This window comes from Tursiops truncatus, chromosome 3 (genome assembly GCF_011762595.2).
Source record: "Tursiops truncatus isolate mTurTru1 chromosome 3, mTurTru1.mat.Y, whole genome shotgun sequence".
In the NCBI taxonomy this organism is placed as follows: Eukaryota; Metazoa; Chordata; class Mammalia; order Artiodactyla; family Delphinidae; genus Tursiops; species Tursiops truncatus.
In genome coordinates, this window is record NC_047036.1 from 13,698,877 (window position 1) to 13,714,992 (window position 16,116).

The window sequence follows — 16,116 nt, forward strand, 5'->3', positions numbered from 1 at the left end:
ACCATACTCTCCTTCCATTTTTCTATCTTTGCCTCTTGTATCTCTCCACTGTTCCCTGTCCCTGCCTTGGTCTCCCTTGGTCTCCCTTGGTCTCCCTACCTTGAAACCTGGACATGTAGAAGGGATTTTTACCTGACAGATTGAAAACATGGAAATATGTTGAATCACTGTGTACACTGGAAATCCTAAACCTGACTGACATCTGGAATGCCGTTGAATCAGCAGGACCTGACAGGGCCACCCAAGCTTTACAAGGATCTTGAATAAAGCTAGCCCTGATTCCCCTCAGCTGAAAATCATCTATTTTTCTACCAAACTCACATATTAAATATAATTTTTATGACCTCTATTATATTGTACTTTGCCTTGTGGTTTGTTATGCACTTATCTGCGTTTTTTTGTATTTATTTTTTCCCTCTTGTGCTAGATTGTAAGCTACTTGGAGTTTGAGCCTATCTGTTTAAGTGAACCTTTTATCTTCATATACTCTGATGGCTGACATTAGTGGCAGCTCAGTAAATATGCACTAAGTAAATATTAACAGAAGTCTTAATTCCAAAGAACTACTATTTATTTGTTAAAAGTTACTGATAGAGTTCTGCACAAATAACAACTCAAAGATAGCTATGCTTCCATGATGTTTGGATGAAGTGCAGTAAATTAGCTTATATACTAGACAGAGAACTTGCTAGACAAAGACAAACCCTTGTATGGGTAAAGGGTTCAGAGTCCCTCAGGATCAATCTGAGGTTAATAAGTACAGTGAAACACCCGGGTGTCCTTTCTCTTCTCCCTTCCCCTGCCCACTCTCCCTTAGGAGATTTATCTCACTCACCTAGGACGTGATCAGTTTCACCACCAATCTGAGAAGAGTGGAAATGAAGCAGGAAACATGCAAGGATGCTATGCCGAGCTTGGCTCCAGTGGGGTCCTGCTCTCAACCCTGGTTTCTCTACCCATAGAATCCTGGGGTCTCTACTTTTTCCACAGGGCCTCTGCCTAGATTAGGATTACTGGTCTGTTTCCCTCTGTCTTAGAAAAGTCCTTGTTCAGACAAGAAGAGGAAGGAACTCCACACCTACACCAGGTCACAAATTTCATACTCCACCCCCAGTTCTACCTCAATCCACCCCTTTTCCAGACTTTAAAGTTTTCAGGAAAGGACCATGAGTGACTCAGTCTGGAAGATGAGCTGCTGACTAGTCGCTGAAGTCATCTTCAACAGAATTACATCGTTATGGGTAAACAGCAACTCCTCGAAGAGAAATGTTGCTTTCAGGGGAATGACTGCTTGACAAATACAACTAGATGCCAACTCTCCCCACATTGTGGAATTTGACATCTAGCACATACAATTTACAGTACTTGTCAGCTCCTTCCTCCTGTCCAGCTGAACTCCTGAACTTAGCCCTTCCCAGCTAAGCCAACAACATCAAACTGCACTCCAAAAGATACAGAAATGCAAAATCGAGAGTTATAAACCGCAACTATAGCAAGGCTTCTTAAATGCAGGAAGTTTTAAATAAGTGGACCTAACAGTACAAGTAAAGAAAATTAACCTTTGATATTATAAGCATGAGTTCAACATACAGGTGTGTGCATGCACACGCACGTGACCACATGTCTGTGTGGTGGGAGGATGAGTGGATGACTGGGTAGGGTATGTCACAAATGATGGGTAGCATCAAAAAGAAAATGAGTGCAAGCCATAAAACACCATCTTTTTGTGCAATCAATAATCAGCAAGTGACAATTTTTGGTAATGCACTTTGAGAGATGGATGGACCTGACCTCAAAAAAGCCCTAGTCCAACTAAGAAGATAGGCACATAGATATAAACATGTTACATATATTAAGAGTTACAGTAGGAGGATTAAAAGTGTTATGGAAGTACAGATATAAACAATTCTGCATGAGAAAGATGATTCATCCTAAGAAAAAGTTTCTCAGAGTAGGTATTTGAGCTGGGCTCTGAAGGCTGGATAGGAGTGCGCCAGGTATGATCCATCTCATCAACTAACTCAATAGGTTAGAGAAACTGCTGTGGACCTTAGACTTAAGTGTGAGGACTATAGAGACAAGGAAGGATGAGAGAGGATATGATTCGAGCTCATAAAAAATGAAGATGGTGACAAGTAGGATAAAAGTGAACCTACTACATACTGAAATATTAGAAGAGAGGCACAACTTCTGTTAGAAAATTGTCACTATAAGTAGAATTTAGATCATTTAATTACCAAGAAGTCACTATCCCATCAAATGCAACCAGAGCCACCTAAGGACAAGGAAATAAGCAAATCAGCCTCCAAAAACCACTACAGTCCACCCCACACACTACCGCATGAAAATCCATTTACAAATGCTTCCACTTTCCTGTCAGGTGAGACTACTAAATCTGTGATATTTGATTTTACATATAATCCTAATAAACATGCTTACCTAATTTCTCTGTCCACAGCAAATTACAAATAACAAACTTAGAAATGTAAACAGAATAGCAGCTCCGGGAAACAACAGCTAATAGTCCAGCCCTCTTGAAGAAGCTGATCCAGTGATTTTTAAACCTCTGCAGTTTAAGAGTTTATTTAAAAGCAGACAGCTCTATAGGCAGTGTAGTAAGCCACTAGAGGTCTGTCTGCCTTTTAGACTTGCACGATCACTGGTAATTTTAATAAAGGGTTCAAATATCCAAGAAACATTTACACCTGGGCATGTATGTTGATTAATCTGTAAGCATGATGAGACACGTGTTCATAAGACCCCCTTTCAACATGGTTAATTACAAATTTTTACCACTTAAAATATCTAGATTAGAAAGTTCCCTTATCCTTCTCTGGGCATCCCTCCACCTCCAACCCTGGGCTGTGCCCGTATTCAATCGCACTGCGTCCTTGTGAGCACGCCCTACCAGCGCCCTCCCCTTACTCCACCAGCAGATGGCAAGTTATTTGAGGCCAGATCATTTATATACATATAAAGTGTATAGTTTGTCCCCAGCAGTTAGTACAAATGCATTGGTACGTAATGGGTATTCAAAAAAGTTTTATATGATGAACAAAAGAAAAATGAAGTTTTTGTAACACCTTTAGAGAAGATTTATGTTAAAAATGAATGAGTCTCCAATTACGTGAACAATTTTTTTGCACTTACCAATGATAACTAAAATTGGTTGATCATTTACTGGGTCAGACACTGGCCCAAGCACTTCACATGTGTTAATTTGTTCAATCCTCAGCCACAGTCTGTGAAGCAGGTACTATTACCCACATTACACTGATGAGGAAAGTGAGGCCAAGGAAAATGAGTTGTGACGATTCAGGGAGCTGAATTGTGAGAGACAAGGGGCTGCCTTCCCTACTGGACACTCTGGCTCCCACGCCTGCACCCTTAACCACACAGTTATTTGCCTCCTGTGTCATTGAATTTATTACAGACCCGAAAAGAAACTTGTGCTACAAGAGGTGGCTAAGACCATCAACATAGCTTCACCAGTTTGAAAAAACACTCAGTTTTTAAATCATTCTTCTACTCTCTGTTTTTGTAAGTTCAACTGTTTTACATTCTGTATATAAGTGAGATCATACATTATTCTTTTTTTGTCTCATTTAACAAATGCTCTCAAGGTTCATCCATGTTGTTGCAAATGGCAGGATTTCTTTTTCTTTTTTTTGAATTATATTTTATTTATTTTTATACAGCAGGTTCTTCTTAGTTATCTATTTTAAACATATTAGTGTTGTATACGTCAATCCCAATCTCCTAGTTCATCACACCACCACCACCCCTGCTTTCCCCCCTTGGTGTCCATACGTTTGTTCTTTACAGCTGTATCTCTATTTCTGCCTTGCAAACTGGTTCATCTGTACCGTTTTTCTAGATTCCACATATATGCGATAATATATGATATTTATTTTTCTCTTTCTGATTTACTTCACTCTGTATGACAGTCTCTAGATCCATCCACGTCTCTTCAGATGACTCAATTTCGTTCCTTTTTATGGCTAAGTAATATTCCATTGTATATAGGTGCCACATCTTCTTTATCCATTCATCTGACGATGGACACTTAGGTTGCTTCCATGACCTGGCTATTGTAAATAGTGCTGCAATGAACATTGGGGTGCATGTGTCTTTTGGAATTATGGTTTTCTCTGGATATATGCCCAGTAGTGGGATTGCTGGGTCATATGGTAGTGCTATTTTTAGTTTTTTAAGGAACCTCCATACTGCTCTCCATAGTGGCCATATCAATTCACATTCCCACCAACAGTGCAAGAAGGTTCCTTTTTCTCCAAACCCTCTCCAGCATTTGTTGTTTGTAGATTTTCTGATGATGCCCATTCTGACAGGTGTGAGGTGATACCTCATTGTAGTTTTGATTTGCATTTCTCTAATAATAAGTGATGCTGAGCAGCTTTTCATGTGCCTCTTGGCCATCTGTATGTCTTCTTTGGAGAAATGTCCATTTAGCACTTCTGCGCATTTTAGGACTGGGTTGTTTGTTTTTTTAATATTGAGCTGCATAAGCTTGTAAATTTTGGAGATTAATCCTTTGCCAGTTGCTTCATTTGCAAATATTTTCTCCCATTCTGAAGGTTGACTTTTCGTCTTGTTTATGGTTTCCTTTGCTGTGCAAAAGCTTTTACGTTTCATTAGGTTCCATTTGTTTATTTTTGTTTTTATTTCCATTTCTCTAGGAAGTGGGCCAAAAAAGATCTTGCTGTGCCTTATGTCAAAGGGTGTTCTTCCTATATTTTCCCCTAAGAGTTTTATAGTGTCTGGTCTTACATTTAGGTCTCGAATCCATTTTGAGTTTATTTTTGTGTATGGTGTTAAGGAGTGTTCTAATATCATTCTTTTACATGTAGCTGTCCAGTTTTCCCAGCACCATTTATTGAAGAGGCTGTCTTTTCTCCATTGTATATCCTTGCCTCCCTTGTCATAGACTAGTTGACCATAGGTGTGTGGGTTTATCTCTGGGCTTTCTATCCTGTTCCATTGATCTATATTTCTGTTTTTGTGCCAGTACCATCTTGTCTTGATTACTGTAGCTTTGTAGTATAGTCTGAAGTCAGGGAGTCTGATTCCTCCAGCTCCTTTTTTCTTCCCTCAAGATTGATTTTGCTATTTGGGGTCTTTTGTGTTTCCATATAAATTTTAAGATTTTTTGTTCTAGTTCTGTAAAAAATGCCATTGGTAACTTGATAGGGATTGCATTGAATGTATAGATTGCTTTGGAGAGTAAAGTCATTTTCACAATATTGACTCTTGCAATCCAAGAACGTGGTATACTCCATCTGTTTTTGTCATCTTTGATTTCTTTCATCAGTGTCTTACAGTTTTCTGAGTACAGGTCTTTTACCTCCTTAGGTAGGTTTATTCCTAGGTATTTTATTCTTTTTGTTGCAATGGTGAAGGGCATTGTTTCCTTAATTTTCTTTCTGGTCTTTTTTTGTAAGTGTATGGGAATGCAAGAGATTTCTGTGTGTTAATTTTTTATCCTGCATTTTTACCAAATTCATTGATTAGCTTTAGTAGTTTTGTGGTGACATCTTTATGATTATCTATGTATAGTATCATGCCGTCTGCAAACAATGACAGTTTTACTTCTTCTTTTCCAATTTGGATTCCTTTTATTTCTTTTTCTTCTCTGATTGCCGTGGCTAGGACTTCCGAAACTATGTTGAATAATAGTGACGAGAGTGGACATCCTTGACTTGTTCCTGATCTTAGAGGAAATGCTTTCAGTTTTTCACCATTGAGAATGATGTTTGCTGTGGGTTTGTCGTATATGGCCTTTATTATGTTGAGTTAGATTCCATCTATGCCCACTTTCTGGAGAGTTTTTACCCTAAATGGGCATTGAATTTTGTCAAAAGCTTTTTCTGCGTCTATTGAGATGATCATATGGTTTTTCTTCTTCAATTTTTCAATGTGGTATATCACATTGATTGATTTGTGTATATTCAAGAATCCTTGCATCCCTGGGATTAATCCCACTTGATCATGGTGTATGATCCTTTTAATGTGTTGTTGGATTCTGTTGGCTAGTATTTTGTTGGGGATTTTTACATCTATATTCATCAGTGATATTGGTCTGTAATTTTCTTTTTTTGTAGTATCTTTGTCTGGTTTTGTTATCAGGATGATGGTGGTATCGTAGAATGAGTTTGAGAGTGTTCTTTTCTCAGCAATTTTTTGGAAGAGTTTGAGAAGGATGGGTGTTAGCTCTTCTCTAAATGATTGGTAGAATTCATCTGTGAAGCCATCTGGTCCTGGACTTCTGTTTGTTGGAAGATTTTTAATCACAGTTTCAATTTCATTACTTGTGATTGGTCTGTTCATATTTTCTATTTCTTCCTGGTTCAGTCTTGGAATGTTATACCTTTCTAAGAATTTGTCCATTTCTTCCAGGTTGTCCATCTTATTGGCATAGAATTGCTTGTAGTAGTCCCTTAGGATGCTTTGTATTTCTGAGTGTCCATTGTAACTTCTCCTTTTTCATTTCTAATTTTATTGATTTGAGTCCTCTCCCTCTTTTTCTTGATGAGTCTGGCTAATGGTTTGTCAATATTGTTTATCTTCTGAAAGAACCAGCTTTTAGTTTTATTGATCTTTGCTATTGTTTTTTTTGTTTCTACTTAATTTATTTCTGCTCTGATCTTTATGATTTCTTTCCTTCTACTAACTGGGTTTTGTTTGTCCTTCTTTCTCTAGTTCCTTTAGGTGTAAGGTTAGATTGTTTATTTGAGATTTTTCTTGCTTCTCGAGGTAGGCTTGTATAGCTGTAAACTTCCCTTTTAGACCTGCTTTTGCTGCATCCCATAGGTTTTGGATCGTCATGTTTTCATTGTCATTTGTCTCTAGGTATTTTCTGATTTCCTCTTTGATTTCTTCAGTGACCTTTTGGTTATTTAGTAACGTATTGTTTAGGCTCCATGTGTTTGTGTATTTTACGTTTTTTCCACTGTAATTCATTTCTAATCTCATAGTGATGTGGTCAGAAAAGATGCTTGATATGATTTCAATTTTCTTAAATTTACTGAGGCTTGATTTGTGACCCAAGATGTGATCTCTCCTGCAGAATGTTTCGTGTGCACTTGAGAAGAAAGTGTAATCTGCTGTTTTTGGATGGAATGTCCTATAAATATCAATTAAATCTATCTGGTCTATTGTGTCATTTAAAGCTTCTCTTTTCTTATTTATTTTCATTTTGGATGATCTGTCCATTGGTGTTAGTGAGGGGTTAAAGTCTCTCACTATTATTGTGTTACTGTCAATTTCTGCTTTTATAGCTGTTAGCAGTTGCCTTATGTATTGATATGCTCCTATGTTGGGTGCATATATATTTATCATTGTTATATCTTCTTCTTGGATTGATCCCTTGATCATTATGTAGTGTCCTTCTTTGTCTCTTATAACATTCTTTATTTTAAAGTCTATTGTATCTGATATGAGTATTGCTACTCCAACTTTCTTTTGATTTCCTTTTGCATGGAATATCTTTTTCCATCCCTTCACTTTCAGTCTGTATGTGTCCCTAGGTCTGAAGTGGGTCTCTTGTAGAACAGCATATATATGGGTCTTGTTTTTTTATCCATTCAGCAAGCCTGTGTCTTTTGGTTGGAGCATTTAATCCATTCACGTTTAAGGTAATTATCAATATGTATGTTCGTATGACCATTTTCTTAATTGTTTTGGGTTTGTTTTTGTAGGTCCTTTTCTTCTCTGTGTTTCCCACTTAAAGAAGTTCCTTTAGTATTTGTTGTAGAGCTGGTTTGGTGGTGCTGAATTCTCTTGGCTTTTGTCTGTAAAGCTTTTGATTTCTCCATCAAATCTGCATGAGATCCTTGCCAGCAAGAGTAATCTTGGTTGTAGTTTCTTCCTTTTCATCACTTTAAATATATTGTGCCACTCCCTTCTGGCCTGTGGAGTTTCTGCTGAGAAATCAGCTGTTAATCTTATGGGAGTTCCTTTGTATGTTATTTGTTGTTTTTTGTTTGTTGCTTTTAATAATTTTTCTTTATCTTTAATTTTTGCCAATTTGATTCCTATGTGTCTCGGCGTGTTTCTCCTTGGGTTTATCCTGCCTGGGACTCTCTGCACTTCTTGGCCTTGGGTGGCTATTTCCTTTCCCATGTTAGAGTAATTTTCAACTATAATCTCTTCAAATATTTTCTCGGGTCCTTTCTCTCTCTCTTCTCCTTCTGGGACCCCTACATACGAATGTTGTTGTGTTTAATGTTGTCCCAGAGGTCTCTTAGGCTGTCTTCACTTCTTTTCATTCTTTTTCTTTATTCTGTTCCACAGCAGTGAATTCCACCATTCTGTCTTCCAGGTCACTTATCTGTTCTTCTGCCTCAGTTATTGTTATTCTGCTATTGATTCCTTCTAATGTATTTTTCATTTCAGTTATTGTATTGTTCATTTCTGTTGTTTGTTCTTTAATTCTTCTAGGTCTTCGTTAAACTTTTCTTGCATCTTCTCAACCTTTGCCTCCATTCTTTTTCCGAGGTCCTGGATCATCTTCACTATCATTATTCTGAATTCTTTTTCTGGAAGGTTGCCTATCTCCACTTCATTTAATTGGTTTTTTGGGGGTTTTATCTTGTTCCTTCATCTTGTACATAGTCCTCTGCCTTTTCATTTTGTCTATCTTTCTGTGAATGTGGTTTCGTTCTACAGACTGCAGGATTTTAGTTCTTCTTTCTTCTGCTGTCTGCCCTCTGGTGGATGAGTCTATCAAAGAGGCTTGTGCAAGCTTCCTGATGGGAGAGACTGGTGGTGGGTAGAGCTGGGTTTTGCTCTGGTGGGCAGGGCTCAGTAAAACTTTTATCTGCTTGTCTGCTGATGGGTGGGGCTGAGTTCCCTCCCTGTTGGTTTTTAGGCCTGAGGTGACCCAGCACTGGAGGCTACAGACTCTTTGGTGGGGCTAATGGTGGACTCTGGGTGGGCTCACGCCAAGGAGTACTTCCTAGAATTTCTGCTGCCAGTGTCCTTGTCCCTGCAGTGAGCCACAGCCACCCCTCGCCTCTGCAGGATACCCACCAACACTAGCAGGTGGGTCTGGTTCAGTCTCCTATGGGGTCACTGCTCCTTGCCCTGGGTTGTGTGTGCCCTCCAGGAGTGGAGTCTCTATTTCCCCTAGTCCTGTCGAAATCCTGCAATCAAATCCTGCTAGTCCTCAAAGTCTAAATCTCTGGAAATTCCTCCTCCCATTGCCAGACCCCCAGGTTGGAAGCCTGACGAGGGGCTCAGAACGTTCAGTCCAGTGAGTGGACTTCTGTGGTATAAGTGTTCTCCAGTTTGTGAGTCACCCACCCAGCAGTTATAGGATTTGATTTTATTGTGATAGTGCCCTTCTGACCGCCTCACTGCAGCTTCTCCTTTGTCTTTGGTTGTGGGGTATCTTTTTTGGTGAGTTCCAGTATCTTCCTGTTGATGCTTGTTCAGCAGTTCAGGATTTCTTTCTTTTTTAAGGCTAAATAATATTCCACTGTATTTATATATCACATTTTCTTTACCCATTCATCAACTGATGGGCACTTAAATGGTTTCCATAATTTGGCTATTGTGACTAATGCCACAATGGACATGAGAATACAGTCTTAAAAGATAAACTGAGGCATATTTAAATTTTTTAATAGTTTGAGTAGAAATTGATTCATATGGGACCACATCCAATCTGGTAGATAGAAAGGAACTTCAGAGGTCTGTACAAAATGAAAGACTTTTATAAGCAGAAGGGAGCAGGAACAAGCAAGTTATATCAGGTAAAACAAAGTGGGTTAGTTATTGGAAGATTACTTTTCTTTAGGGGATGGCAGCAAGGTATCATGCAGATTACCTAACTAGTACTGATCAGGTGATTCCTGATTGACTGGTTTAAAATTTCATTTCTGGAAGAGCTGAAACTATAATTATGTCTCAATTTGGTGACATTGGGCTTAGCATAAGTAAATCCATCTTGGGCCTGTTGTCTTGTTTTTAACAGAGGTAAACTGAGCTTTCATCTACATTTTCAGATTTTTGCTCCTGAGTAGCAGGGAAACTTAGGGGGTGAGGGTGTTACATGCCTGACCTTTTGAGATTGATAGCATGAAGTGTCATAACCATACTCTTTTAATTGTTTTTTGATGCTACTGGCAGAAAGAAAATAACAGGAGTGGAGGGGCACTGAGTTGAATAAGTATGACATACATTTCCTGGTGTAATGTTAACTTAAAACAATAAGACAGACAGTTATTTTACCAGCATTTATTTGGGGTCAGCAAAGAATTGCAATTCAGGATGTGCAACTAAAGGAAAGGAGAGGAAGCTCTTTTATAGAGGAGAGAAGCAAACTGGGAAGGACTGTTATAAACAAAAATTCCATTGGAGGAAACTGGGAATTTGAAATATAGTGGCTTTTCATTGGCTGAGTTGTGACAGTCTCTGATTGGCTGAGCTGTTGCCAGGCTAGGAGAAAATCTTTCTTCCTCCTGCCGGCAGTAGTAAAGTAGTGTCACTTCCCCCCAGAGACGCAGGTATGTCTCTTCCGAATGGGGTTTATGTTGATATCCAGTGGTATGTGCATGACAGCTCTCCCTTCTGATCTCCTCACTCAGTTTTACTGAGGCTTCCCTTTATTAATTTGCACACCCTTCTCTGTGTACTGACTGAAAAAACAATCCTGCCATAGAAGACCTATTTACTTTAATGCTTCAGAGAATAATTCATTCATAAATCATGATTGAAAACAGAAACACAAGCCTAAAACTTACCCTAACTCTCTGTTTCTCAACAGGAAGCAACTTTGCCCCCTCTTGCTCCTATCTTCAGGGGACACTTGTCTGTGGCTGGAGGCATTTTTGATTGCCACAACTAGTGGGGTACTGCTTCTGGCCCGGAGTTGGGTAGAGGCCAGAGGTGCAGCCTAATATCCTACAATATACAGAACAGCCCCCAAAACAAAGAATTATCTGGCCCCAAATTTTAATAGTGCCGAGGTAGAGAACTCCCACCCTAAATAACAGCAGAATTTCCCAGAAGATCTGAGTAAAGGAGAAAGAGTTAAAAATTTTAAAGCAACACTAAAAAGGAAATGATAAATTATACAAAGGAGGATATTCTAATTTTTTCTTAGAATTAAAAAAAAAAGAAAGTTTAAAATCAGAGTTTTTTAAATCTTGAAAGAAGTAGAAACAATTAGGAAAAAAGGACAATGTCCAAAGACTAATTGAACAGGCTGTGCATAATACAAGAGCATATGCTTAAAATAAAATGCTAATTTAAAATAGATTAAAGTAATGCATGTGCATGATGTAACCAGACTGGTGAGAGTCACTTTCTTTCAGCTCATTTTTCATCTTTTCCAATGCTCAGTGGACAGCCTTCCCAGTTATTTCAAAGTATATTTTGGCTCTGAGATTAGCTTTATAGAAGCTAAAAATTAGACATTAAAAATTATTGACTCCTGATCATTTAGATTTTGAAACTCCTAAAGTAAAAGGACATGCTACTAAACAACATGTACTAAACAACGATAAATATTTTGATGATGGTAATGATATCTGTATTTCTAGAAGAGGTGTTAGTGATGATATGAAAAAATCTGACTAGTATAAGAAAATGCTATCCTAATAAAGTGAGTTTGAAACCAAAAACACACAGAAGAAATCCTCAATATTAAAAAGATCATGTTAGTAACTCTTAAACAGACAAAAAGAAAATATTTAATATGATATTAGTTGCATTTTTTTCAAATTTTATCATTTATATATGAAGAGGAGCAGAATATGCCACCCCAAAATATGCCTCTTTGGCATAAGGATTATCTTGAGCTGATTATTTTTAAGAAACAGCAGACTCAGGAAAAGCTCTGAAAACTAAGAAATTGCTCTTTGTAAGGGACAGTTACCTTTATAAGGAAAATCTCCATTTGTAAGGTTGTATCCCTCCCTGTATTAGGAAGAGAAGAATGATTCTAAATCTCTAGAAACTCTTGTCAATGGAGAAGGCAATGACCTTAATCTGCAAAACAACCTTACCTTTGTTTACTGTGCTTTCCCCATAACTGTACCCACTGTCCCAACACACACGTATCTACCTTTTGTCTTTAGTTGAAGATGGTATTTAAGGTGGTGGCTTGGGCCATTTCAAGGAGTTACTCAGTTTTCCTGCGTATCTTAAGTGTATACAGGAGGTATACATGTCATTAAACTTCTGTTTGTTTTTCTCCTGTTAATCTGTCTTTCACTAACGGGGGCTTCTCAGCCAAGAACCTAGAAAGATAGAGAAAAAATTATTTTTTTCTCCCCTACATATATGTTGTTTGCTGAAATTTTGAAAAACGCAGAAAACCAAATAGAAAAAGAAAACAATGACTCCTAATTCTACCATCCAGTAATAACAAACATGTGCATTTGTAGGGAAGGAACTTTTCTCTCCACTCTAGAAATCCCTTCCAAGGAAGATCTTTGGTAAGAGGAGGAAAAGAGCCACAGTCTCCACTGGAATAATGATGCAGCAGAGGTAGAGTCAGAGTGTCTGCTAGGAGGGAAAAGTTATGTTGTGCAAATGCTTTCTTTTTGTTTCATACTTTTCTCTGAAACACCCAGAGATACCTTCCACAAGCCCCTCCATTCCACCTGGGGGTGGGGGTAAACAGGAAGGTACCAATTGACTAAGTTGCAATAGCCTCCAGGGAAGACAAAGACAAGGAAACCTTAAGATGGGTTTTCTTTTTTTTATTAGATGTTGGGGGTAGGAGTTTATTAATTAATTAATTAATTATTGCTGTGTTGGGTCTTTGTTTCTGTGCGAGGGCTTTCTCTAGTTGTGGCAAGTGGGGACCACTCTTCATCGCGGTGCGCGGGCCTCTCACTGTTGTGGCCTCTCTCGTTGCGGAGCACAGGCTGCAGATGCGCAGGCTCAGTAGTTATGGCTCACGGGCCTAGTTGCTCCATGGCATGCGGGATCCTCCCAGACCAGGGCTCGAACCCGTGTCCCCTGCATTGGCAGGCAGATTCTCAACCGCTGCACCACCAGGGAAGCCCTTAAGATGGGTTTTAATGCTAGAGTAAGAGCCAGAGGAGAGACGGACCAATTACTTTAGGAGGGGACATAAGGACCAAGAACACCCTTATCAGCATAAGAAATCTTCTCTACAAGCTAGTCTTTAGGATGCACACTCATCAGAAAGATTTCCTTTAGTTAATTAACTAAACCCTCTAGTCCTCCCAAGCATTATGGCTCAGCTAAGGGAATTCTACTCCACAGACAGTATATTTTGATCATTTTTTTCATATCTTTCTAAAATATACTTTTTATTGGAGAGATGGCACATGGATGTCTCATTTATTTATTTCCTGCTAGGATATTTTGGTTATTGCCTATTGTTTTCTCTTTTTTCTATTTTTGGGTTTGGTTTGGTTTTGTTTTTTATGGGAGAAGGGCAGGCCAGGACTATTAGCAATAATGTTTGTATATGCATCAATACAGACATTTTTCTGATTATTTCCTAAGGGAAAATCACTAAAGGAGAACCCATGGGCCAAGCAGTATAAAACTGAAGCCATAATGGGATGGACACAGTACAGATGTAAAACCAAGCTTCAGTTACTCTCTGGGTTCCAGATGGCCCTGCCTTGAACTTTGAGAATCTCAACAGCTGCTGGCTGTGCTTGTTGAGATAGGTCCTGGACCTTGGCTTCCTGCGCAACTATGTAGGTATCTAAAGCTGGATCCATGTGGAACTGCTCTGTATGGCAGCTTGCTTCATCAACTGTGCAGATTAGAAGAGCCAGAGAGAGGGAATTCAGCAAGAGGGAAGTCAGCCTTTTGTAACCTACTCTTGGAAGCCATATCTCATCACTTTTATTGTATTGTTTGTTAGAAGCAAGTGTGGGTCCAGCCCACCCTCTAGGCTTTTTCTTTCTTTCTTTTTATTGAAGTAGAGTTGATTTACAATATTAGTTTCAGGTGTACAACAGAGTGATTCGATATTTTTACAGATTATACTCCGCTTATAGTTATTATAAAATATTGGCTATATTCCATGTTTGTGGATGTGAGATCCCACATCCCTTGTCATGCCCTAGGGGACCTGGGATACTAAGGAACCTTGCATCTTGGGATGAGCTCCAGCGTGGGGCCCATTCCCAAGGCCTCCCACGTCAGAATTCCTCCTTCACAATTCCAGAGGGAGTGAGCTGGGAATCAGTTCCAGAAGCAGCCTCTCTCTAGGGGTGGGGTTGGGGAAAAAAACAATTCTTTCTCAGCTGTTGCCTTTTCAGAATCTGGCAGACCACCAGTACTAGTGCTTTCTCCTGGTCCTGCGAATTTTTTGGAGCTCAAGTTACAGAGTGGTAAGGTTGTGGTTTCTCAGCTCCATTAGCATTTACTATTAATCAATTACCAACTGCTTTGTATGTCACAGAATTTTCAGTTTTATTAAGCCACTGGCACCCCCCACTGGTTTTTCAATATCTTGTGGATTTATTTAGATATTCTTATTTTAATAGGGTTTGAGAAGGGAAGGTGATAACTATGTCTCTCATTATGTAAACTGGACCGGAATTCAAATGTTCTTTATGTAATAAGATTGCCTATGTTCAAAATTAGGCTCCATCATTTACCAGCTGTTTGACTTGGACAAATTACTGTGCCTCAGTTTCCTTATTTGCAAAATGTGAATAATAAGACATAATGTTGCCATAGAGAGACCCGGTTCAGGGCACTCCATAAAATCTAGCTGTTGTTATTATTTTCTCTGTCATATATATTGTAAAAGTTGTCTTCTACTTGTAATTCTGTATGTTTATGTGTGTATATATATAAGTGTGTGTACATATCTTTATGCTTTTCAATAGTAAAGGCTAGAACTTATATAGTGCTTACCACGTACCTTTTAAGCACTTCACATATATTAATCTACGGTTCAGAAGGAGAAATTACAATGGAAATTAGAAAATATTTTGAACTGATAATGAAAACACAACCTAATAAAAATTATGGGGTGTGTTTTCCATTATGTTTCCTAATTACCCATCACTGGTGTCTTAAAAATGTTTTAGTTTCTGTTCATTTATTTTGAATCTAGTTTTAATGCTGAACAAAGCCTCAGGCAGAGGGCTTATGAGCTATTAGTTTATTAGGAATTACCATTCCTGGGAGCAGGAAAGAGGCACAAGGGGAGTGAAGAGGGGGAGATGGGCGATTCCATGTGAGCATGCGCTACGGAGATGGCTGTCTGTAGGTGTGCTCGCTCCAAGCCCAGGACCCACCCCTGAGGAGCTATGTGAACTGCACTTCCAGTCTTGGCGGTGCGGGTGTCGGGGGATGTGAAGGGAATGGGGAAGAATGGCACATTCTTTGGCAAGGAAGGGGAAATACTTTACCAGCTTCCATCCTCTTCTTTCTCTCTGGGATATTAGCTCCTCAATTTCCAGCCTTGGCAGAAATCCAACCCAATAAGCTCCTTTCTCTCCAGGAACTTGGTCCCTCAAGTCCAAGCTGCTTCAGCTGTCTCTAAGCTTTCAAACAGAATCCCTCTTTCAATATATCCAGCTTTCCTGGTAGTTCTCCTAGAAGCATTGGTCTACTACAAACCATATCATTGAGGTCAGAAGTGAAAGTTCATCTGTATGCTTTGATTTGTGATTATTTTCATTGCTACTTTTCCCTAAATAATTAAGAGTTTTAGTTTTGATTAACTCTTGGCTGAAGAATCATTAAGAAGTATATTGGGTTTTGTTTTTGTCAATTAGTTTTCTATTGCTGTTGCTCTAAAACTTGGTAGGTTAAAACTACAGCATAAATTATCTCACCATTTCTATGGGTCGAGAACTTGGGCAGGGCTCAGCTGAGTGCCCCTGGCTTAGCACCTGTCCCAGGCTGCAAGCAAGGTGCCAGCCAGGACTGAACCACCTTAAGGTTCCACTAGGAAAAGACCTGCCTCCAAGCTCACTCATGGGTTTGTTGGCTCAATTCCATTTTTCCAAAGGATACTGAAGTGAGGTCCTCAGTTCTGCCCTGGCTGCTGCCCTGAGGGGTCTTCAGCTCCTTGCCAGGTAGGCAGTTCAACAGGACAGCTGGCTTCATCAGCTGAGCAATTGAGAAGAGCCAGAGAGAGGG